A 21778-nucleotide genomic window follows, 5' to 3' on the forward strand; every position below is an offset into this window, starting at 1 on the left:
TTCTTTCTTTCTTTCTTTCTTTCTTTCTTTCTTTCTTTCTGTCTTTCTGTCTTTCTGTCTTTCTGTCTTTCTGTCTTTCTTTCTTTCTTTCTTTCTTTCTTTCTTTCTTTCTTTCTTTCTTTCTTTCTTTCTTTTTTTTACTGGGGATCAAGCTCAGGACCTTGCACTTGCCAGACAGGTACTTATGTCGCTGAGTTATCTCCTCGGCCCTATTGAATTGAAAGGATTGCACCCAGAACCTTTTCACTGAGCTATACTCTCAGCTGTGTTTTATTTTTATTTTTTAATTTGAAACAGGGTCTAGCTAAGTTGCTAAATTCCTCAGACCACACTGGGCTTGATCTTGCCATCCTCCTGCCTCAGCCTCCCAGAGTGCTGGGATTACAGACATATGCCACCACAGTAGGCTCTAATTATCCTTTTAATTTAACACAATCAACCCAGTTATAAATATTGATGAAGCTTTTGATTTTTGTATTGATTATTGGCATAATCAATTGGAACATTGTTAGATTTTTTTAAAGAAAAAGCTTATGATTTGGAGATAACTTATTGTGAGGTATTTCATTTAAAGTATTTCTCTAATTTAGAAATGGATTCATTGACCCTTCATATCTATAGATTATCTTTCATTTGCTTAAAAACACATACTTTAAAAAAAGATATCATCTTTGCTTTATGTTTATGGTTATAAGAGGTTGAAGTTTGGGTATTGTCCAAATTGTCATTAACCAACTAACATGACTGCATGTAAAAAGGACAGTACGAGGCTTCAGTTCAGTTGCAACTGTCTGTTTTGTGGTAACTTCTGCCTAGGAAGAGCACTGGAGAATATGTTTTCATCAGGATTTAGAAGTAGAAATGGCTGAGTATCTGGAAGCACTATCTATTTACTTACCACATATTTATTGAGAAGCCAATATTATCTCCAAGTGATGTAAGGCACTGGAGATTGAGAAATTAATATGACATAAATAAGGGGCTGGGGAGATGGCTCGGTGGAATAAGTGCTTCCCTGGCAAGCGCAAGGGCCTGAGTTCAATCCCCAGTTCCACAAAAAAAAAAAAAAAAGACATAAATAAGTTAGTATTTATTTTCCCAGAAGAGTGTCAGCTCTGTCGGGACAGGGATCTTGACTTTCTCCATCTTTGCTGTATTCTTAGCAAGCTCGAAGAGTGGTGCTTCAGAGTACAAACTCAACTGGATCCATGATTCTGGGGAAGCTGGTTGCATGAATGTTCATGTAAGGGACACTTCTGCAGTTGTGTTTGTCACCCAGTGTGGAGAAGCCACAGAAGCAAAATGTTGTCAGGCTTCTGTTTGTGAATCCAGTTGTTGGAGAACAGAGGCATCCATGAATCAAGATATTGCTCCACCTTTAAGTCAGACCTGTTTGTCTCAGGAGATAGGAAGAGGAGACTTTTCTTTCTTCTCCCTGAGAGAAATGTTTTTCACAAAACGACCTACTGAGTGGAACACATGTAGACAGGACTCGTTCTTCCGTTAGATCCTTAGGATTTAATCACCTGAGAGCTGAGTTTACAGAAATAACTCTGAACCCTTCCTACTATTTCAACAAGGAAATCTCATGCGACTGCACATTTCATATCACACAGCTCACAAGTGACAACACTTGGGAAGGGGACTGTATGTGGGCAGCTGGCGTAATGGGCCACCATACTTTCACAGAAGGCCTCAAATACTTGGAGATTGTTAGCACAGTTGGATGAAATACTTACCATTTCTTACCCTTGCCTGCTATATGATTATTGCAAAAACAGGCAAAACTGAAAGGGCCCTGAAGAATCAATTCTTACAATAGTTATATGAAAGTATTTGGCCTATGAGAGCAGTTAGGAATCAAGCAGTGGACGGACCAAATCTTACGTTTGTTTAAGAACAAATATAGTGATTGATTTGTCCTAAAATACCAAAAAAAAAAAAAACACAAAACCTTCTGCTAGATAAACTTGCTTGATAAACAATCAAATAGAGCAGAGCCAATTTGAAGCCTACTCTCCCCACCACTGAGTCTGGGGTAAACCACGTAGCCTCCTTGTGACTTTCTAGGACCCATCTATAAAATGCTGTCAATAATAAGTGTCTTACTGGCCTCTAGAATTGCTATGAAAGTCATCTGAGAAAAGGGATGTGAAAGTTCTATTGGCTGAAGAAGTGTTGTATGTTTGTGTTCTTAGCCCATTTTGATGCCACTAGTAACCTGGAAATCAGTCCACAGATAGCTGATCTCCCTGGCAACAGAAGCATAATTGCCCAGGGACCAAGCCATTTCATTCCTATGAAGCATTCCAAACATTTTAATGTGGGAATGAGGTCTATGGGAAAAAGTCAAAAGGAGACTGATCCAAAGAATTCCACTGGACCTTCCCAGGGCCCTGTGCTCAAAATGGTCCCTTGTGCATTGTTACTTTGCTGTGTTTTCTGGTGTCTATGGCATCTTAGACAATAACGGATGGATACGTGGATGATACTGAGTAGACAGAGTGATGAAGACGTTCTACTAGTTTTCTAACACAAAGGCCATGAGATTGCAGCCTTCACTGGTTACTCTTTCAGCGGCAGGTACAAATACACAAAGCAGGGGCTGACCTATGAAAAACAGAGGAGTGACATCCATTATGACCCATTGTTACATGGATAAGACAAAGTCACTATAGCTTCAGACTTGCACCCTAAGTCCTACAACATGTCGCTCCTGCAACTCCCCTGTGTCAGCATTTTGTGCTTAACATAGCTAGAGCCCAGAGTTGGGATTAAGTCTTAGCACACAGCTCTGTGGTGGAGGAAAGAGGCAGTGTCTTAGTCACTTCTGATGACTGGATACAACACCTGAAACACACAACTAAAGGGTGGAGAGGTTTGTTCTGGCTCATGGCTTTCTGAGGAGCTAATCCACAGCAGAATGACCTCCAAGCAGGAATGGCATTTGGAAAGGTCTAGCAGAAGGCAGCTGTTCATCTCATAAAGTCAGGAGGCATTTACAGAAGGGAGGAACCAGAGAGGAAGATCTACCCTTCAGGTCACACCCCAGTAAGCACCTCTTCAGACCAGGCCCCACCTCCCAGCAGCATAACCATCTGTCAATTCATCAAGGGATTAATCTTTGAGGTTATTAATACATTAATCCAGTGAGATTAAATGATGAGCATAGCACCTCATGTTCCAACCCCACTCCCAAACCCCCATCTCTGAACACGTGAGGCTTTGGGGTAGCACGCCAGGTCCAAACCACAACAGACAGGAGGTGTTGGCTTGTTGGAAAGAAGGAAAGAAGAACATAGTCCTTTTGCTTTGGGTACGTTTTTGACTTGGCTTTTGTTTACTTTGACCAATGGGACATAAAAGGAATATATACACATCCCTGTCTTCAATCAGTAGTCAAAAATAACACTAGGCAAAGATGAACAATACTTCATACAGGAACATAGTATGAAACAGAAACCTGAAAACCAAGTTGCTACATCACTGAAATGTGTCCTAACCTTCCCAGAACTGACTGATTGGATGAACTGTCCAACTGCCTTGATGACATGTAATCTCAACTAGCAGTGTTGCTTAGGATGCTGCTTCTATGAGAATATCCAAAATTCCTAAGAACTAGCTTGATTATTGAGGCTAAATAAATTGACAGTCTAATAGAATTCAGAAGGATTTTTTTTTCTGACTCAGGCTGCCTTAAGGACAGGTCTGTTAAGGCATGTGGAGCTGTGGATTAAGTTGTGCACCCCAGCTCCTGACTAGATTTGCCCAAGCAGGCGCTTTAAACAACTGAGCTAAAATGCAAACCCCCCAAACCTTGTATCTTCTTTCCTTCTTTCTTTTTTTTTTTTCGGGGGGGGGGTACCAGGGATTGAACTCAGGACCTTGTGCTTGCCAGGCAAGCACTTATTCTACTGAGCTATCTATCTCCCCAGCTGAGCTATCTCCCCAGCGAGAGTCTAATAGAATTAATGGAGCTCAATTTAGCTGCACTGGTAGTTACTCTACCATTCCTGTGTGCCTGGATGCTAAATTCTACAGATCAAAGGTAAGGGATGCCTATGATGTTTATCAACTATAGTTCTTAGCTTTGACTTTTCTAATCTTTGCTTCTCTCTCAATAAGTTCTATTAATTTACAAAGTTGCATACAGGCACATACCACACAGAAGAGTCAAGAAGATTGCATCTGTTAGAGAATTTAATGTATCTAAAAAGTAAATGTACTATTTCTTTTCTTATTTTCTTTCTTTTTTTTTATAGTGGTACTAGGAATTGAACCCAGAGCCTTTATACACATCCTCAACCCTTATTCAAAGTTATATAATACTTATTTAATTTCATATTTGAGGCAGGGTTTCCCTAATTCACTAAATTGCCAAGATTGGATGTGACCTTGCAATCTGAATTGGACTCTGCCTTGACCTGCCAGGGTGCTAGAATTATGTGTGTGTGCCACCATTCCCAGCTTGTTGTGGTTTGTTGTCCCCCGCAAGCCTCATGTAGTCAAGGGGTGGCTTCTGGAGTTTGTGATTAATTCATGATCCAATGCTGGAATTGCAGATGTGTGCGCTTCACCCTGGCCCTGGGGTGGGTAATCTGCTTTATAATGTAAGGAGGGGGTAGGGGCTAGATAGCTGTCTGAGCTGCTACCACTCTCTTTGCACCATGAACAGTAGCTCTCTGCCATGTGCCACTCGGCCTTGGAGCCAGCTGAGTACAGACTGAAACCTTCACTAACTGTGAACTAAATAAACCTTTCCTTCCTTAATTTGGGGTATTGGGTATTTTGTTACAGCAATGAGAGAAGAGTAACTGAAATATAGCTCCTCTTAGAGCCCAAGCAGTTAACCTCATGTCTTACGAACAACACAAGAAACTCTGGTACTTGTTGATACCAATGATGGTGATGGCAATGATAACAATGACAAGAGAAATGGTTCACAATCTTTGAATTTTTTTTTTGATTATCCATACTGTATCTTTTTTTGATGTGTAGTAGCTATACAAAATTCCAGCTTCAGGGGATGGGGAGATAGTTCAGAGGTCTAAGTGCCTGCCTGGCAATCAAAAGTACCTATGCTCAATCCCTGGTACCACGTGTTGTGCCAGCCCTACTGAGCTGGCCAGCAAAACCAGGTATGGTAGTGCAAGTCTATAATCCTAGTGCTGGGGAGGCCGAAACAGGAGGATCACTATGAGTCTGAGCTGCGTAGTGAAACCCTGTACCAGATAAATAAGTAAAAGATTTTTTTAAAAATTCCAGCTGCAGGTAATCCATGGCTCTATAAAGAGAGAAATTACATTCTTATCAAAAATCCACATCTTGCATGTTTGTAGCTATGGGAAGCTTATCAAACACTGACATCAGCTACTTTCCCATGAGAAATTCAGAAATTTCACAATGCCATAAATGACTTTTTCTTATTTGCTTCAGACCAGTAGAGAACTTTTCTTAAAACTTAAAAATAAACATATGAAGTTCGCCCTGCTGTGGATACGCTCTTACTGCTCATCTGTCCAGAAATTGTGGTGCTTGCAAAAATCCACACTCCTTCTGCTAAAAATGGAAAGATCTTCACTAACACAAATAGCAGCATAGATTATTCTTAAATGACCATCCAAGAGATGATAGGGAAAGCTATATCAAAATTGGCTGTTTTAAGACATCAAAGCCCTTTCTTTGTACTATTATGAACTTATTCTATTGCAACAGAGAAAATTTCTTTTCTACATCTACCAAATCGACATCTCTGAGAACATATACAAGGATTCATCCTTTGTGCCCCTTGAGATTGTAAGAATTCAGAAAAATTTCCCCACCTAGCATTGCCAGTCCTTGCCACCTGTCAATATAGAAACAAGTAAGGGATTAGCCATTTTCTTTCCAAACATAGAATAAGAGTAGGAAGAGAAGGGACTAATGATACCCTTGGTGCTTGTAGCAGTGCTTCGTTGAGTACTACATAAGCGCATTAGATGTTACCCTGTTCACTTGTTCACCCATTCACCCAACAAAATTTCATGAAGCCTATGTTATATGCCTGGGAATATGCTAAATACTTGGGATAGATTTATTTAGAAGACCATGTCTCCTGGTAAAGAAGAATGGACTTATGCAATGACATCACTCTGGTAATACTAACACCAAGGCATTGACAAAATGCTAAGAAGTCTAAGGCAGAAAAATACCCTTCCAAGATAGTTATTGTATCTTTATTATACAACCGAAGTATCACACTCAAAAAAATAATTTCTCTAAGGCTTTTCCTCTTATTAAGTTTAGAGGCTTGTACAACCTCACAGCCTCTCTTCTACAATTCAGTGCTCTCTTAAAGGGAAAAACTTCAATCCAGTAGCATTGTTGAAAGCTTTCACCACAATCCAGTAAAGCTGTTTTTTACAGAATGCCGAAAAGAATCCTTTTATTGAGTAATTGACTTTTTCTTTGATTATGAAAATGACTTCTATAGTTTCCTGCTCATCTGGGTTACTTCCTTATTGCTAGACAAAATACCTGTTACCCACAAGTTAAAGGCAGAAAGGGCATTTTTAGCTCACACTTTTTAAAGGTTTCACTCTATAGTCAGCTGGCTCCAAGTCAGGGGGTCACAGACAGAGGAAAAATAGTCCATGGCAGGGCAGGCAAGAAGCTGGAAGTAGCAACAGCATGTCTCCCTCTCCCTTTTTATTCCATTCAGGCTACAAGCCTATTTTCTGGTTCTCTTCACACCCAGGGTGCATCTTTTGTCTTCAGTAACTTCATTCAGCCACAGTCAGAACTATGCTAATCCAATCTGCACCCTTAATCCATCTCCACACACCCTTTAAAAAAATTTAAAGTTATTGCTCAATATCTTGATACATGTCTGAGCCTGTAGAAATAGGTTTAGGAAGGTGGGTGTTAGAATATGAGGAGGAGAAACAGCAGACATTGAGCAAAGGGAGACTTTGTAGAGAGTGAAGTCTTACAGCATCCTAAAATGATCAGTAGTCCCTGTACTTGAATTATTTTGGTATGGGCCACTTGCAAAAACATTCAATATTTCTCTTCTATGATATGGTAAGCCAAAATATATATATGGAAAGTTCACAAAGTCACTGGTAAATAATCCAGTGTTGACTTTTAATTTAGAAATAACTCACCAAATTGATCCCAGGCTTCTTCCCAACTATGGTTTTCCTTCAGCAGAGTATACCGATTTGTATTACCTTTTTGTTTTCTCCCATTGTTTGTCTTTCTTTTTATTATTTTATTTTTCTACTGGTATAATACATGACCAGAGAGGTAGAACCTTCATGATTTCATAAATAGTGGATTCATAAATTTCCAGATCATTCTGATCTTTTGCTAGGGACATGCCATATGAAGAATCTTTTCCTGTGATGTTTAGACATGAAAGCACACAAATTACAGTTGTATAATTGGATGTATTCTCCCAAGAGGGGCACAGTGTTGTAGTCAGCATCCTCACCAAGAGAAGGAAGAATATTACTAGCACCATGGGGGCCCTTTAATTCCCCCATAGAGTCCACCCCCCACATTTTCATTGTCTCAGGATTACCATTACTCTGATTTCTACACCAAGGATTAGCTGTGCCTGTAGTTGAATTTTCTATCAATGGAATCACATAGTTTCATGGTGTGTCATGCATTATTCTGTTTCTGAAGTTGACTGCCTGAACAATACTTAGGTCATTCTAACTGCTGTATGGTATTTCATTGTTTGCTTAATGCAACTTATTTTGCTACTGATAAACATTAAGATTATTTCCATTTTGTGGATAGCAGTATATTAGGGACATAGCATACTAATAGTTGACTAGGATTAAGGTTTCCAAGTCACAGGCTATACAAACATTCAACTCCAGTATCTACTGCCAAATGTGTTTCCCAAGTGATTTGCAAATTCACATCCCCATAACAGCGCACGAGAGCTTCAGTTGCTCACCAACACTTTAAATTACATGTTGCTCTTCTAAATTTTAGCTATTCAAGTCTTGCATAGTTCTAGCTTACTCTAATTTTAATTTTAATTTTTTCCAGTGATCAATCATATTGAGTACTTCATATGCTTGTTGGCCATTTTGTAACTTTTATTTGTGAAGTGCCAGTTGAAGTCTTCTCCTGCTTTCCTATTGGATCATCTACCTTTTTCTTATTTATTTGCAGAAGCTCTTTATATATTTTGTTTTGTTTGGCTTGGTTCTCTTTGTCTGTTTGAGACAGGGCCTTGCTATGCAGTTCAGGCTGGCCTTGAGCTCTCTTCATAGCCCAGACTGGTCTCAAACTGACAATAATCTTCCTGCTTCAGCCTCCCAAGTGCTGGGATTACAGTCATGCACCACCACACTGGCTATTTATATATTTTGGATACATGTTCTTTGAAACATTCTTGCATTACTACTATTTTTTTATCACTCTATTGGCTTAGCTTTTTATTGTCACTGTGATTCTTCATTTTAATTTGGTACCATTTCTATTTTGGTTCTTTATGTGCTATTTACAAAATCTCTGTCTATCCCAAGGTCATGAAGATAGCTTCCACTTTTCTCCCTGAAAGGGAAACACATTAGCTCTATAATCAATTTGGAATTATTTCAGGGGTATGCTGTTAAATAGAGACCAAGATTTGGTTTTCCTTTTTCCCATAAGAGTAGCCAAGTGAGGTACTAGATGATACCACTCTCTTTCAGAAATGGACTACTTTATCCTTTGATAGTTTGATGGAGATGGGGAAAAATCTTTTTGATTGAATAGAATGAGGTGATCTATAACTCTTATGACACTTCATCTGGCTCAGCAACCTGTAACTTACCTTTTTTCCATGAATCAGCACTTCATGGGTCCCAACATGAGTTCTTCCTCCTCTTCATCTTCTTCCTGGTTTCCATCTTTCAGCAAGGTATAATTTACACACCACAAAGTTGACTATTTTAGTGCATAATTCTGCATGTTTTGTTGAATTTATACACTTTTGTCACAATGATCCATGAATAAGATATAGAATAGCTTTATCGACCCCAAAATGGTCTTTCCTCCTGAAGCTGTAAGACTGTCCTGCTCAGCTGTGTGAGAAGTGTTACTCTATTTCTCAGAAACATCCCACTTCATCTTCTATTCTATTTGTATTTTGTATGTTATGGACAGCAAACACTGTGGAGGAAAATTATTGAACAGGAGCTCATTGCTCCAGTGTGTTCCTTCCCTTCAGAATTTTGGTTATCCAGATTTTTGATCCCCTTAAATATATTTTAAGATTTTTGGGGATTGGCTTTTTAAAAATTTTTTTTCCAGATCTCACGGATGTTCCCAGTGACAGTACTGGACTGCCACAAGCTATTCTATTAAAAGAAGATACCTAACTCAGTCTGCCTACCCTTAGTAATCTGATTAAAACCTCCTTACATCATACTTTTGTAATGGATCTCAAAATAATCCCTGTTGGCAGCTATGGAGATTGTATAGTTATGCTTTGGAGTAGGCCAGACCTGGCTTTTAATTCCAACTCTGTCAAGGATAATGATGAATCTCAAACTCTCTTCTCTTTCTCTTTCTCCTTCTCCTTCTCCTTCTCCTTCTTCTTTTGGTGGAACCAGGGAGCTGAGCCCTTGGCTGCCCTTTGTTTTGGTTTCTTCCTCCAGTGTCTCTAATATGATGACCAAAAATCAGATTCAGAGTCTTAGCCACATATCTTTTTTTTTCCATAATTTTATTGAGAGACAAATAGCAATGAGACAATTTCAAATCAAATTGGTATGACAGTTTCAATAATTAACACATTGCATACTGTCTTCCTAGTGGTTATTTGCTGTACAAGATGCAGACATGATATCCTATTTACAAACACCATTAGAACAAATCCCTCTATTCGTTAAGAGAATGTAACTATATCCTAACCATTTTGAATACAAAGATACAAAATGGACATTCATCTGTATCCCCTTTCTTGTTTAGTTCCATCATTTGAATATTATAGGTGTGTTAACTCTGCAAAATATTCTAAAAGAGTCCACTAGTCCATAAGAGTATTGGGTCTTCCGCTTGACTGGCAGTGTCAGAAATTGTTGACCTGTGTCCCCTACAGCTCAACATAACACCATGGATTTACTTCTTATACTTCATTTTTAAACTTTTCTGCTGGACAGTTAAGACTAAGATAAAGCAAGACCTATGCAACAAGAGTTGGTAGCTTTTGGATCTGATAAGGTCAGTCAAGTCTTTCAAGCTTGATGGAGAAGTGAAATACTTCCAAGACAAAGAACAACTAAAGAATTTCATGATGACAAAGCCAACCCTACACAGGTTCCTGAAAGATGTTCTAGAGAGGGACCAAAATGATCAAAACTCCATGAATGAGATCAGATGCAACCAACTAAATAGGGCAAGCAATTAAACACGGAGAAAAAGGAGTAAATGATGACTGGTAAATAACATGTCAATCATAATTCAGTACATCTCAATTATAACCATCAATGTAAATGGACTCAATTCACCAATTAAAAGAAATAGACTGGCACAGTGAATTAGGAAACAAAATCCAACAATATGCTGTATACAAGAAACACATTTAACTCATAAAGACATTCACAGGCTGAAAGTCAAAGGATGGAACACAATATTACATGCCCCAGCACCTCAGAAAAAAGCAGGGGTAGCAATCCTATTCTCAGACAGTCTCAACTTTTTTTTTTTTTTTTTTTTTTTTTTTTGCAGAACCAGGGATTGAGCTCAGGCCCTTGTGCTTGCCAGAAAATCACTTATTCTACTGGAAGGTTAAATAAGATTATAGATGTCAACTACCTTGTACACAGTAGATGCTCAATAATTATGATATTATCATGTTTTATATTAGTGTGTCTCTCAGAGCTATAAAACTCACTCACTTCTTACAAATGATAAAGAAGGGATACAGCAAGGTAGCCCTGAAAAGTGATATTATTCTTGAGCACCTGTTAGGTGCTGTAAAGGAAGAATTCAATTGATGTGTTACCCATAGCCATAGGGTCGTTCACAGACATTGGGACATCAAATACATTTTTCCCTAAACTATCACATAATATACATAAACCATCTAAATTGAAGGGCTCTTAAGATTCTATTCCAACTGGGCATGGTGGTTCACATCTGTAATCCCAGCACTTGGGAGGCTGAGGCAGGAGGATCATCATAAGTTAGAGGCTAGGCTTGGCTACATAGTGCGACCCTATCTCAAAAAAACCACCATCACCAAAAATATCTATTCCAAATGCTTCATATCACAGACGAAAGAACTGAGAAAACACAAGTGGCTCAATAACTTGTTCAAGGTCAATTTCCTCATTAGTAGTTATTTCAATGACCCCAGGTTCCTTATGATCACATGATTTTGCTTTTTTGCTGTAGTCTGAGCCCCCATACTCAACTATAAATATAAAAGAGACAGTTATTTATGTTTTATTGTCCTTGGCTTATTTTTGATTAAAACCTATGGACTTGTTTTTAAATATTTCATTTCATTATCCATCCCCACAAATTAGGTACCTCCACGCCAACTATGATGGAAACAGCTATTTGCCATTCCTTTCCTATTCCAAAGAGTATGTCTTAGAGCTTCTCATTCTTCAGTTATTAACAAATAGTCCGCATTATTGTCTAACACAGAAGACTGAACGGAGCGCATGTAGACCCACATTCACCACATGAACCAGGGAGGGGACATCAGTCCTCCCAGGCACTGAGTACAAAGTGGCCACGTGCATCCTTGACACTCTAAGGGCAGGAAGGGTCCTCAGCCACCCTAGTGTCACATTTGAGGACTGCTTTTGGGTAGGATCACTCCGTTCAGCACTGTGTGCCCTAGTGATGCCATCTGAACCTCAATCCCCTCGGTCGGATGAGTGCCAAGGTCACAAGGCACGTGGCCCTGGCTTTGTCACTTCCATGGTGCATGGGCAGCATTTTACGAAACAGGGATTGTCTAGTCTTCAACTACATAAGGTAACTTTTTAAATTTATTGAATTCTTTAATTCATTATTCTTGTTACCATAGAGTTAAACATTTTTATAAAGCATCTTTCATTTCACTTTTTTTTTTTTTTTTTTTTTTTTTTGTATTTTAGGGAAGGGTCTACAGGGTGTTCAGGGTCTCACTACTAGATCAGACTCCTGGCGATTCTCCTGTTTATAGTCTCCCAAGTGTTGGCATTACAGGTGTGCGCCATCATTTCCAGTCTCAATCCATCTCAGCACGCCCTGGGGGCAGGTGGACTTGGCAGGCCCAGGGATCAAACCCTGGCCCCTGGGCCTACTTGCAGGTGCTTTAATCCACTGAGCTATTTGGCTGGTTCTTCATTTCACCTCTGCGATGATTGCCTGTTACAGTTAGTTGTCATTTGAGATCCTATCCCTAGGCATCTGTTTAGGAAATGGTGCCTTTCTTTTTTATTTTATGTGATACAGGGTCTCACTACACAGTTCAGACTCCCCAGTACTGGAATTACAGGCATGTGCCACCATCACACTCAGTTCCAGGGTCAGCACAGCAAGTGGTACCAGAGATCAAACCCAGGTCCTTGCACTTGCCAGCCAGGTGCTCAGACTGCTGAGCTATCTCCTCAGCCCCATGTTTTACACTTTAAAGAATGATTGTAATCAGTTTTTGAGAGCAAGTATTAGTGATATTTTTCCATTGTAACCTAGAAAAATAGTTACCACTTCTCCTGCTACTGAATGGCTTTACCTGGAGATTTCCTGAGGGCTCTAAGAAAATCACCACCCTTGGAGAGCTAAACATCTGATCAAAAGGAGAGAATTCTTCCTTTCCTTTTGTTTCACTTTAGTTCTCTCATACTGAATGTTTTCACATAAAACCTACGTTGTCCCATGCCTGAGTAAAAGGTTAAATCAAAGGAGCAATAAATAGTAGCTGGCTCTTTGCCACTGGCTGGAGTCAGAATGGGGAAAGGCAGGCAGGCTCACATGCCAAACGTGTCTCGCTCCCTCCCTCTCTTCGCCCTCTTTCACCTTGGGTCTTTTCCTTCCTTGCCCTGTCTGGTCTAGACACAGCTGGGCCTGCAGGGAAGCTGGGCACCTGCTCCTGTGCCAGATCAGCTGGAAGTTATGTGTTGGACAATTTATGAACAGATAAAGTGAGGAGCAGCTAAGTGATCTCTATGTGAAGTTGTCAAGTCACTTAAAACCTTAAAACAGAGCGTAAAAGTTTCATCCATTTGCTGGCTCTTTTACTATAAATCTGAAATTAAAAGAAAAGAGTTACCAGAAGACAAAGTCTACTTTTAGTCATTTTGCCATTCCTTTTAGGTTTTGTCTTCTAAATCCTTGCCTACTTCTCACTAACAAAATAGTTCATGAGCACACACAAAGGCTACAGACCAGACAGTTGCTTTCTGTCCACTTAGAGCATTCTCTTTTTCTATGTTCCCTTTTATTAGTTTCCAGATGCTAAAATAAAAATGCTGGAGGAACTGGGAACAAGGAAAAAAAAACTAGACATATAAATATTAACACTGTCAGAGCATTTGCTTAAATATAAAACTTCCACTACATAATGATTTGAATATTTCAGGGATTGACTGTAATAGCAGTATTTATTTTATTTAAAATGCAAATATGCAATAGCTATTTCTATCCCAGGTCTATTTTCCCCTTCATGTCTTTTTTTGTTTTGAATGTGTTCAGTACAGGGTCTCACATGGCATGTGGTGCCAGAGATCGAACCTCGGCTCCTGCGCTTGCCTAAGCAGGCGCTTAGTTTACTGAGCTATCTCACGGGTCCTCCTCTTAATGCCTTCATTAACCATGATACCTGGTAGAAAAGTGATACTTTAAAATGTACTGTCCACATTCACCAAAGTTCATTCCACTTACGTTTCAATCTTCCTTTTATTCCAGGTATCAAAAAATATTTCCAGATCATCCAATCTACAGGGTTTGGCGATCACCAGCAGGCTCAGGAGTGAACATCCGACTGCTTTACTGTGAGTAAAATTTGGTACCTTTCTTTGGCTTCTACTCTTAGCAATTACACAGTCCCTCTGCCTGGTGTTTCTAAATTGTTGCACCTACAAGCTCATTGTAAGAAACAGCCTCCCTCCTGTGCCCCTCCTAGGTTATTTGCCAGTCAGTCATTTAGAATCTTTCAAGTTTGGGGGGATGTCTTAGTTACTCTTCTCTCGTTGCTGAGACAAATACCTGACACTCAAATTGAAGGAAGGAAAGGTTTATTTAGCTCCCAGTTACTGGAGGAGGTTTCAGTCCATACTCAGCTGGCTCCAAGGCAGAGCGGCACATAGCAGAAAGCAACCTTTCATGGTGGTGGCAAAGAGCAAGAGAGAGCTCAAGAGGAGTAGCAGCAGCTCATGCAGCTAGCTTTGCCTTCCTTCTTATACTGTAATGCAAATTACCTGCCCCAGGGCAGGTACAACATCCACACCCACAGTAATCAATCACAAACTCCAGAAGCTGCCCCAAGACTGCATGAGGCTTTGGGAGGACACCTAGACACAAACCATAACACGGGAACTGTCTTCCTGTATGATAATCCAGCTTTCTGGTTTAGTTTTTATTGTTTTCTTTTCTCCACATATGAAATATCTTAAAATAATCCCTCATCAGTAATGAAGTTTTTATTTCCTCTAAATAATACTTATGACTTGAAGAAGAAAGAGGAGATGATGTCCGTACTCCCCGGGGTAAATAAGCTCATGTTTGTGCAAATGCTAGTGATTTCAGGAGCAATGAGCACTGCTTTCTTTCAATTAATCCCTTTTACTTAGAAGGAGACTGTAAGATTACCTGGGAAGCAGAAAGGGTAGTTCTGAAGGTAGATGTTGGAGAAACTATAGGAAGTCTCACTTGCTTACAGTTTTGCTGAAACTGACCCCAGTAGGGAAAAAAAGTTGGATTTAGCACCATTCTTGGGTAATTATTATTTTAGGATTGTATCCATTCTTCTCTACACTAGTGTCCTTAAGCTGCCACAGAAAAATTCCACAGACTGAGTTCAAAACCAAATTATCTTTCTCTCAGTTCTGAGGCCACGAGGCTGGGATCAAGATGGCAGACTTGGCTTCTTCAGAGGCATCTCTCGCAAAATGGCCGCCTTCTTCTTCTTGCATCACCACAGTCATCTTTCTGTGCAGGCCCTGCCTGGCGTCTGTGTGTGTCTAAGCTTCCTCTTCTTGTGAAGATCCCAGTCATATAGGATTAAACCCGCCCTAACTACCTTGTTTTAACTTAATTACCTGTTTAAAGATCTTCACTCCAGTATGGCTTCATTCTGAGATACCAGGGGTTAGGGCCTCAGCATGTGACTCCGAGGAATACAGTGCAGCCTGTGACACCATCATCATTTTTAGATACCTTGATTTTTATTTTATTCCATGTGACCTCCTTATGATTCTCCTCTCCCAAATTCCTGCAGCATTTCAATTTTATACGACTTAGTTCAGTCTTTCACGTAGTGCTTACATGTCCCCTGGACATGGTATCGTTTTTGAAATTGTGGCATGTGCCTTTGACACGTCCCACAACACTGGAGTAGGTTTATATACAGTAGTCATTTCAGAGATATGTTTAATGACTAAACAAAAAGAGAAATGACAAGATCCACCTTTTGAACCTATAATTTATTTTCTCAAAGTTGTCCCCAGATTTTTATTTAAAAAAAAATTTTTTTTCCTAACTTGCTGAGCCCTTTACAAACAGAAGTAAGTTAAGGCTGGAGAAAGAGGTAAAAAGGGAAGCTGTGATTCACTGATGACGTTAATACTTCCTTATTTATCAAAGCAGTAGGAAAGTCCCCCCAGAGAAGAGCACTATTTGGGGAGCCAAGAAGAAGGGTGATGAGTTTAAGACTATGAGTTCCTGAGTTTGAGGGGCTGTGGGAGCACAGGGGTGTGTACGTAGAAAACAAGGGATGTGCACATCTGCTGAGAAATTCCCACCCCTCATGGATAGAAGGAAGTGAAAACTGTACTGGAAAGGAGCCGGGGCTTAAAATTGTCTTTACTTTGTGCTTTCCTTTCTCATTCCTGTAGTTCTCTTTAGCAGAAATAAATGATTTCTTTCTTTTTTTTTTAATCATCTATTAGTGGGAAAAGCTGTCAAAGGGCTGGAGGCCTCTTTTGTCTTTCGTACTTGACTCTGTGTTTGCCGAGGAACCAAGAAAAAAATGTCCATTTTCTTGAAGCTGCTCAAAAGGCCACTGACACCTGAATTAGGGATTTTATGTGTGTTGCTATGTAAAATGAAAAATATTGAAGGTGAGAGGAAGGAGCTCTGCCATCATGAATTGCCACGCTGGAGTGTTCCAAGGAACCATGGCTGGTGGCCAGTGGAGGTGCCACCCGACTGTGTTTCATTAATTTCCATCAGCTACAGGGCTTGGAGAGAAAGTTCATTTTCCTATGAGTGTGTAAAATGAGTGCTTTGAGTTGTAAGCACCTAGCAGGCTTTGCCTTTGTTTTAGAAGGGCATTAATGGGAAATTTTATAAGCACTGTGGGCCACTACTTTTGGAATCAGCTGAAGCTTCATATGAAATGAAAAGAGAAATTTACAGTTGTTCTCTCCTCTCTCCTCTTTTTTCTCTCCTCTCTCCTTTCTCCTCTCTCCTCTCTCTTCTCTCTTCTCTCCTCTCTCCTCTCTCCCTCCCTGGATACCCTTACCAAAGTACTCAGTTTCATATTTAGAGTCTGATGAGGTCTTTTTTTTATTGGTAGTTCTGAGGATTGGACCCAAGCCTTCTCACTGAGCTGTATCCATTTTGTTTTGTTTGCTTTGTTGTATTTTTAATTTTGAGACTGAGTCTTGCTAAGTCATTGAGTTGTCCACACTGGGCTCTTCCTGCCTCAGCCTCCCAGAATGTTGGTATTACACAGATGTGCCACCATGCCTGGCTTAAAGAGGTCTTCACCCATCCTTAACTGAAGAGGTCTCTTGTAATTTAAGACACTTTCCTATGGAATTCTAGTCCTAGTTATAGAACAAGCTTCAGATAAGAAAGGCCTAGGACCTACTCTCTGACCAACAGTCCCTCCTCAAAGAAGCACTTCCCAGGTATTGTTATGAGATACAACAAGGAAAGGACACAGCGAGTCTAGACACAGCCCAAGTTCAGTTGGAGGTCAAGGTAAAAGGGGAACACAGGGTCCTAGGATCTTCTCAGCATCCCAGAAACCTTTCTGATAAAGAAGCTAAGAGAACATCCCAAATCTCCATATGTAGATTGGTAAGCTTGGCTCACTGATGGCATTTCTCTGGCCAGGGAGTTGCAGCCTGCCTCATGAAGAACTCTGCGGGAGTTCCTTTCTCTATCCAATATGGCTGCAGAGAAAGAGATAGCACCCAGAGAAGACAGCCAAGATGGGGGTACAGATGACAGGGAGAAAGACAGACTGTGTTGTCAGGAGCTTGGATCTAGAACTCTTCTGTCAAATGAGAAACACAAAATACAGAGAGCAAAAAAAAGGTGAATAATAGACCTTTTGCAAATGAGGAGGAGACTAAGGGAGGGAAAGAAGAGAGAGGAAAGAGATAAAAGAAAATTGAGCGGTGGTGACTACAGATATATATGTAGTTATACAGGTAGTTACTCTCCACAAGAAGGTGAGCAGTACATCCTAAAAACTTGGACAAAGAGAAAAAAATGATCTTACCTAAAGTTCCAATTATGATACGGGTTGTACAGGTTGTACACAAACTCAGTTTCTTCCAAAGTCCACTTGGGGATGTTTCACCAAAATGAAGTTGTGAACCTCTTGTGTGACTCCATGCAACAACACCCCAGTCAGACACAAGTAGAACAAACACTCAATCTTGGGTGAAAATCTGAGACATTTTCCTTCCTACTATTCTCTGTATACCAGGTCCAACAATGTCAAATTAATCTCAAATTTTTCAAAATCAACTTTTCCTAAAGGAAAAGGCAGAGAGCTACATTCCTCGAAACAGATATTTTAGGCTAAACTTCTTACTTGGGTTTTTCACCCCCTCCCTTTTGCTAATTCAAAACAAAATGTCCATCATTCACTCTAACACCGGCCTTTAAGAGCTGGAGACAAATGGAGTCTGAATATTCACGCCAATGTGGTACAAATGAGCTGTGATTTCAAGATGCTGGCTATTTTCCTGACAGGGAAAAGAGTGGTTTAATATCTTTGGCTGAAAACACTTTCTTAAAGAGGGATGAAGAGGCCAACATTAATATTGAGTCCTGTTATTTAATAACTAAAAATGATAGATCGTGCAATGGGGCATCCAGCATTTGGGGGAAAGTGTGTTTATCGAAACCAGAAAATGCAGGGGGTGGTGAACGTAAACACATGTTGGAAAAGCTGGAGAAAAAGCTTTGCTAAGAGCATTTTCTTCAAGTTCTTCAAAGAATTCCTCCCGTTAGTGTGTTATACCCATGCTTCTGGGTCTGGTTGTATCACACATTTACAGAACCTATCAGTGCAGATGGTCTCTAAGTTATGATTAGGATTTTTCAACTCTACCAGTGGTGCAAAACCACACACATTCAGTCGAAACCATACCTTAAATTTTGCCCTGGATCTCTTCCCCAGACCAACAACATGTATGGTCCAGAATTCTCTGGCAATACTAGGTAGCAGAGCTCCCCACTGACCCCACCTTCGTGAGAGCAAACAGCTGATATCCTACAGCATGTGGGGTTGCTATGCTGTGATGTTCCACAGGGAAAGCATAGTAATGTACTTTGGATTTACAATGACTTTGGTAGGGTGTAACCCCGGTGGAAGCCAAGAAATTTGTTATAATGAAAGGCTCTGAGGAACCTGTCTAATTGCCTGGACCACATCACTGGCTGATGGTTTATAAATTAAAGACTCAGTTGTGGCCGAGGCAGGAAGGTCACAAGTTTGAGCCCTGTCTGAGGAACTTAGGGTGCCCCTATCTCATACTTAAATTTTTTTTTAAAGTGTAGAGATGTAGAAGAAGGGGGTGGTGAATGTAAGCAAGAGACAGGAAAAGGAATATTGTGGGACTGTCCTGCTTCAAGGTTGTATATGGTGAGATTTTTGGACTTATGTGCAAACATGAGAAGCATAGAATTCTTTACCCTATTTTTAAAATATAATCTAATTTTTAAATGTTTTTTTATCATATTATGTAGGGACTTAAAGTTCAACATATCAATACTTGATGAAAAATACCTGTTCCTTATTATGCCTAAGATGTTTGAAATGCAGTGAGATAGTGAGGTTAAGCTTGATAGCCTAAATCGTTTGATAATAACAATAAGCTTGTCTTCTGGATGGTTAACAACCTAAGTTTGCAGACCAAAATTAGAGAAAAAGGAGGGCTACAAGGAAAGCCAACATTTTGGCCCTAGCCTTCTAAGGTCAATTAAGACTCAGGACATATGAGAACTTGTACTGTAACGTCATGTACCTCGGTAGTGTCCCAAATTTTCTGATCAAGAAGATTATGGGGCCAAAGAGGAAAGTGATCGATGATGTACAGTGTGCCTAAGGAGAGTCACATGGAGAGAAAACATGCTCTCAGGCTTTCACAGAGAGCACATTGGCCAAACAATGGCCGTGACTCATCCACATGGCTGACACTGGCAAAGGTTCTACAATCTGAGGTACAGGATTTCAGGATAAATCCTGAGGGGATTTCACTGACCTTCTCAGACCTAAAAGCTACAACTCTTGTTGCACAGGTCCTGCTTTACCTTGGTCTTAACCATCCAGTAGAAAAGTATGAAGACGAAATATAGGAAGTAAAGCCATGTTGTTATGTTGAGCTGTGGGGCACTCAGGTCAATAATTTCTGACATTGCCAGTTAAACAGAAGACCCATTGCTATTATGGGTTACTGGACTCTTTTAGAATATTTTGCTGAGTTTACACACCTATAATATTCAATAACGGAACTTTAAAAAATGGGATATAACTATGAATGTCCATTTTGTATGTGTGTATTCAAAGTGGTTGGGATAGATATATAGTTGCATTCTCTTAATGAATAGAATGATTTTTTCTAATGGTGTTTGTAAGTAGGATCACAAGTCTGCATCTTGTACAGCAATTAACCACTAAGAAGAATATATGCAGTGTATTATTTGTTGAAACTGTACTCTCGATTTGATTTGAAACTGTCTCATTGCTATATGTTTATCAATAAAACTCTGGAAAAAAAAAGTGTAGGGATGTAGCTTGGTGTGAAGATTGTGGGTGAAGCCCCAGTTCTGGGGGAAAAAAAGGGACCCAGCTGTAAGTTAGGGTTGATGAGGGAGGCTTGCGACCACCGCAGCAGCTCATCCTTCATGCAGGCAACTTTGGTCACTCAATTGAGTCAGTCAGTCAGTCGTGGACAGTTTCAGATACAGCCTGAAGTGGAAAGTCTCCACCCCAGGTGCTATCGTAGGCCTGGACTACATCAGCCATGCTAGTCTTCTTTCCTATAAAATAAACTTGTTTAATTCCATGGGATAGAAAACTGGGTGAATATGCTAATATATTCATTGACATAAATTGGTGTGCCTGACTCTTCTTACTTTACACTGGCCTCCTCTTGGCAAAGGGTCATGATTTTAAATTTCTCTGCCCTCTGGTCCACTATCATACTTCACTATGTGGTTTATAGGCAAAACACTGTGATGCACTGCCAGTGTGTGAAGTTCTTTTGTGCAAATTGCTTCAAAGAATGAAGCCTAATTGCCCCCACTATGTTGTTTTCTAAATTCTGATTTTTAATGTAGCATTTTAAAAGGAAGACGAAGAATGTAAGTATGTTTCAAAGTAGTGGGAATGAAAAGCAAAGTAAGGTTTCTGTGACATTTTTATAGAATGCTTGTAAGAATAAAAGATGAGCCGCTGGGAAGTCAACAGAACTCCAGCCACAGGGCCCCTCTTGGGACGGGGCCACAACCCCGGGCCTCCCTGTTTACTTAATTTTGTCTTCTGTTCCTTAAAGGAGGCCTCTCAAGTATGCTTTGGATCCACAAAAGCTGGATTTGCCCAGATAAACTTAGATGATTTAGCGTCATGCCTAAAGCTAATTACATGGACAAACCAAAGCAAAGATGAAAATGTGAATTGTGGTCATTTATTTTTTAAGATTTTAGAATGAGTTCGGTTTATTTTCTAACTTAAGCCTCTACTTAGGTGAAACGATAAATCAGGTTGCCAAGCACAAAGTGTCTTTATTTCCTCATTAATAAGCATCGAGTAGGAACATACTGGAACTCTGGGTAAGCCACGCCTCCCTGACCGGAAGTGCCTCGTTTCTTAGTTATTTTATCATCGAGGTCCTTGTGACAGTCTACCTTGGGTCATCCACTTACAGGTTTTGCATGACAGAACAGAAAGTAGTGATTAAAAGCACACATTCTGGGACCAGCTTTCTTGGATTTAACTGCCGGTCTACCACCCTCTTTCCCCCCAAAATAAGACCTAACTAGAAAATAATCAGCCTGGACTACTAGAGGTGAAAACTGCCAGCCTCATCAACCTATTCCTGCCTCACCTTCTACCTCTGTCCTCTTCCCCAGTGGCTGTTCTGTAAGGCAGGTAAGGCAGGGGTAGGCTGTTGGGGCCGGCAGTTTTCATCTCTAGTTATCAAGGCTGGTTGTTTTCAGACTAGGTCTTATGGTCAAGGAGGCGCAGGTAACTAGCTATGCGAATGTTAGCAAACAGCTCACCTTCTCTGGGCCTTTTGTTTTTCTATAAAACAGGAATAGTAAGGATTGTTATACAGACTTAAATCCATATTCATGGAGTTCTCAAAATTGTGCTCAGTACATAGTG

General features: G+C 40.1%; 1 protein-coding gene across 4 annotated transcripts in view; it reads left to right on the plus strand.

Moving 5' to 3' along the window:
* Cald1 (caldesmon 1) overlaps positions 1 to 21778 on the plus strand; it is a 202237-nt gene that overhangs the window by 54015 nt on the left and 126444 nt on the right. For all 4 annotated transcript variants that reach the window (XM_023713563.1, XM_023713558.1, XM_023713561.1 and 1 more), the window contains exon 2: positions 13894 to 13979. The gene's annotated coding sequence lies outside the window, so the exon portion shown is untranslated. The remainder of the gene's footprint in view (positions 1 to 13893; positions 13980 to 21778) is intronic.

This window comes from Octodon degus, unplaced genomic scaffold (genome assembly GCF_000260255.1).
Source record: "Octodon degus isolate 3935 unplaced genomic scaffold, OctDeg1.0 scaffold00032, whole genome shotgun sequence".
Lineage (NCBI taxonomy): Eukaryota > Metazoa > Chordata > Mammalia > Rodentia > Octodontidae > Octodon > Octodon degus.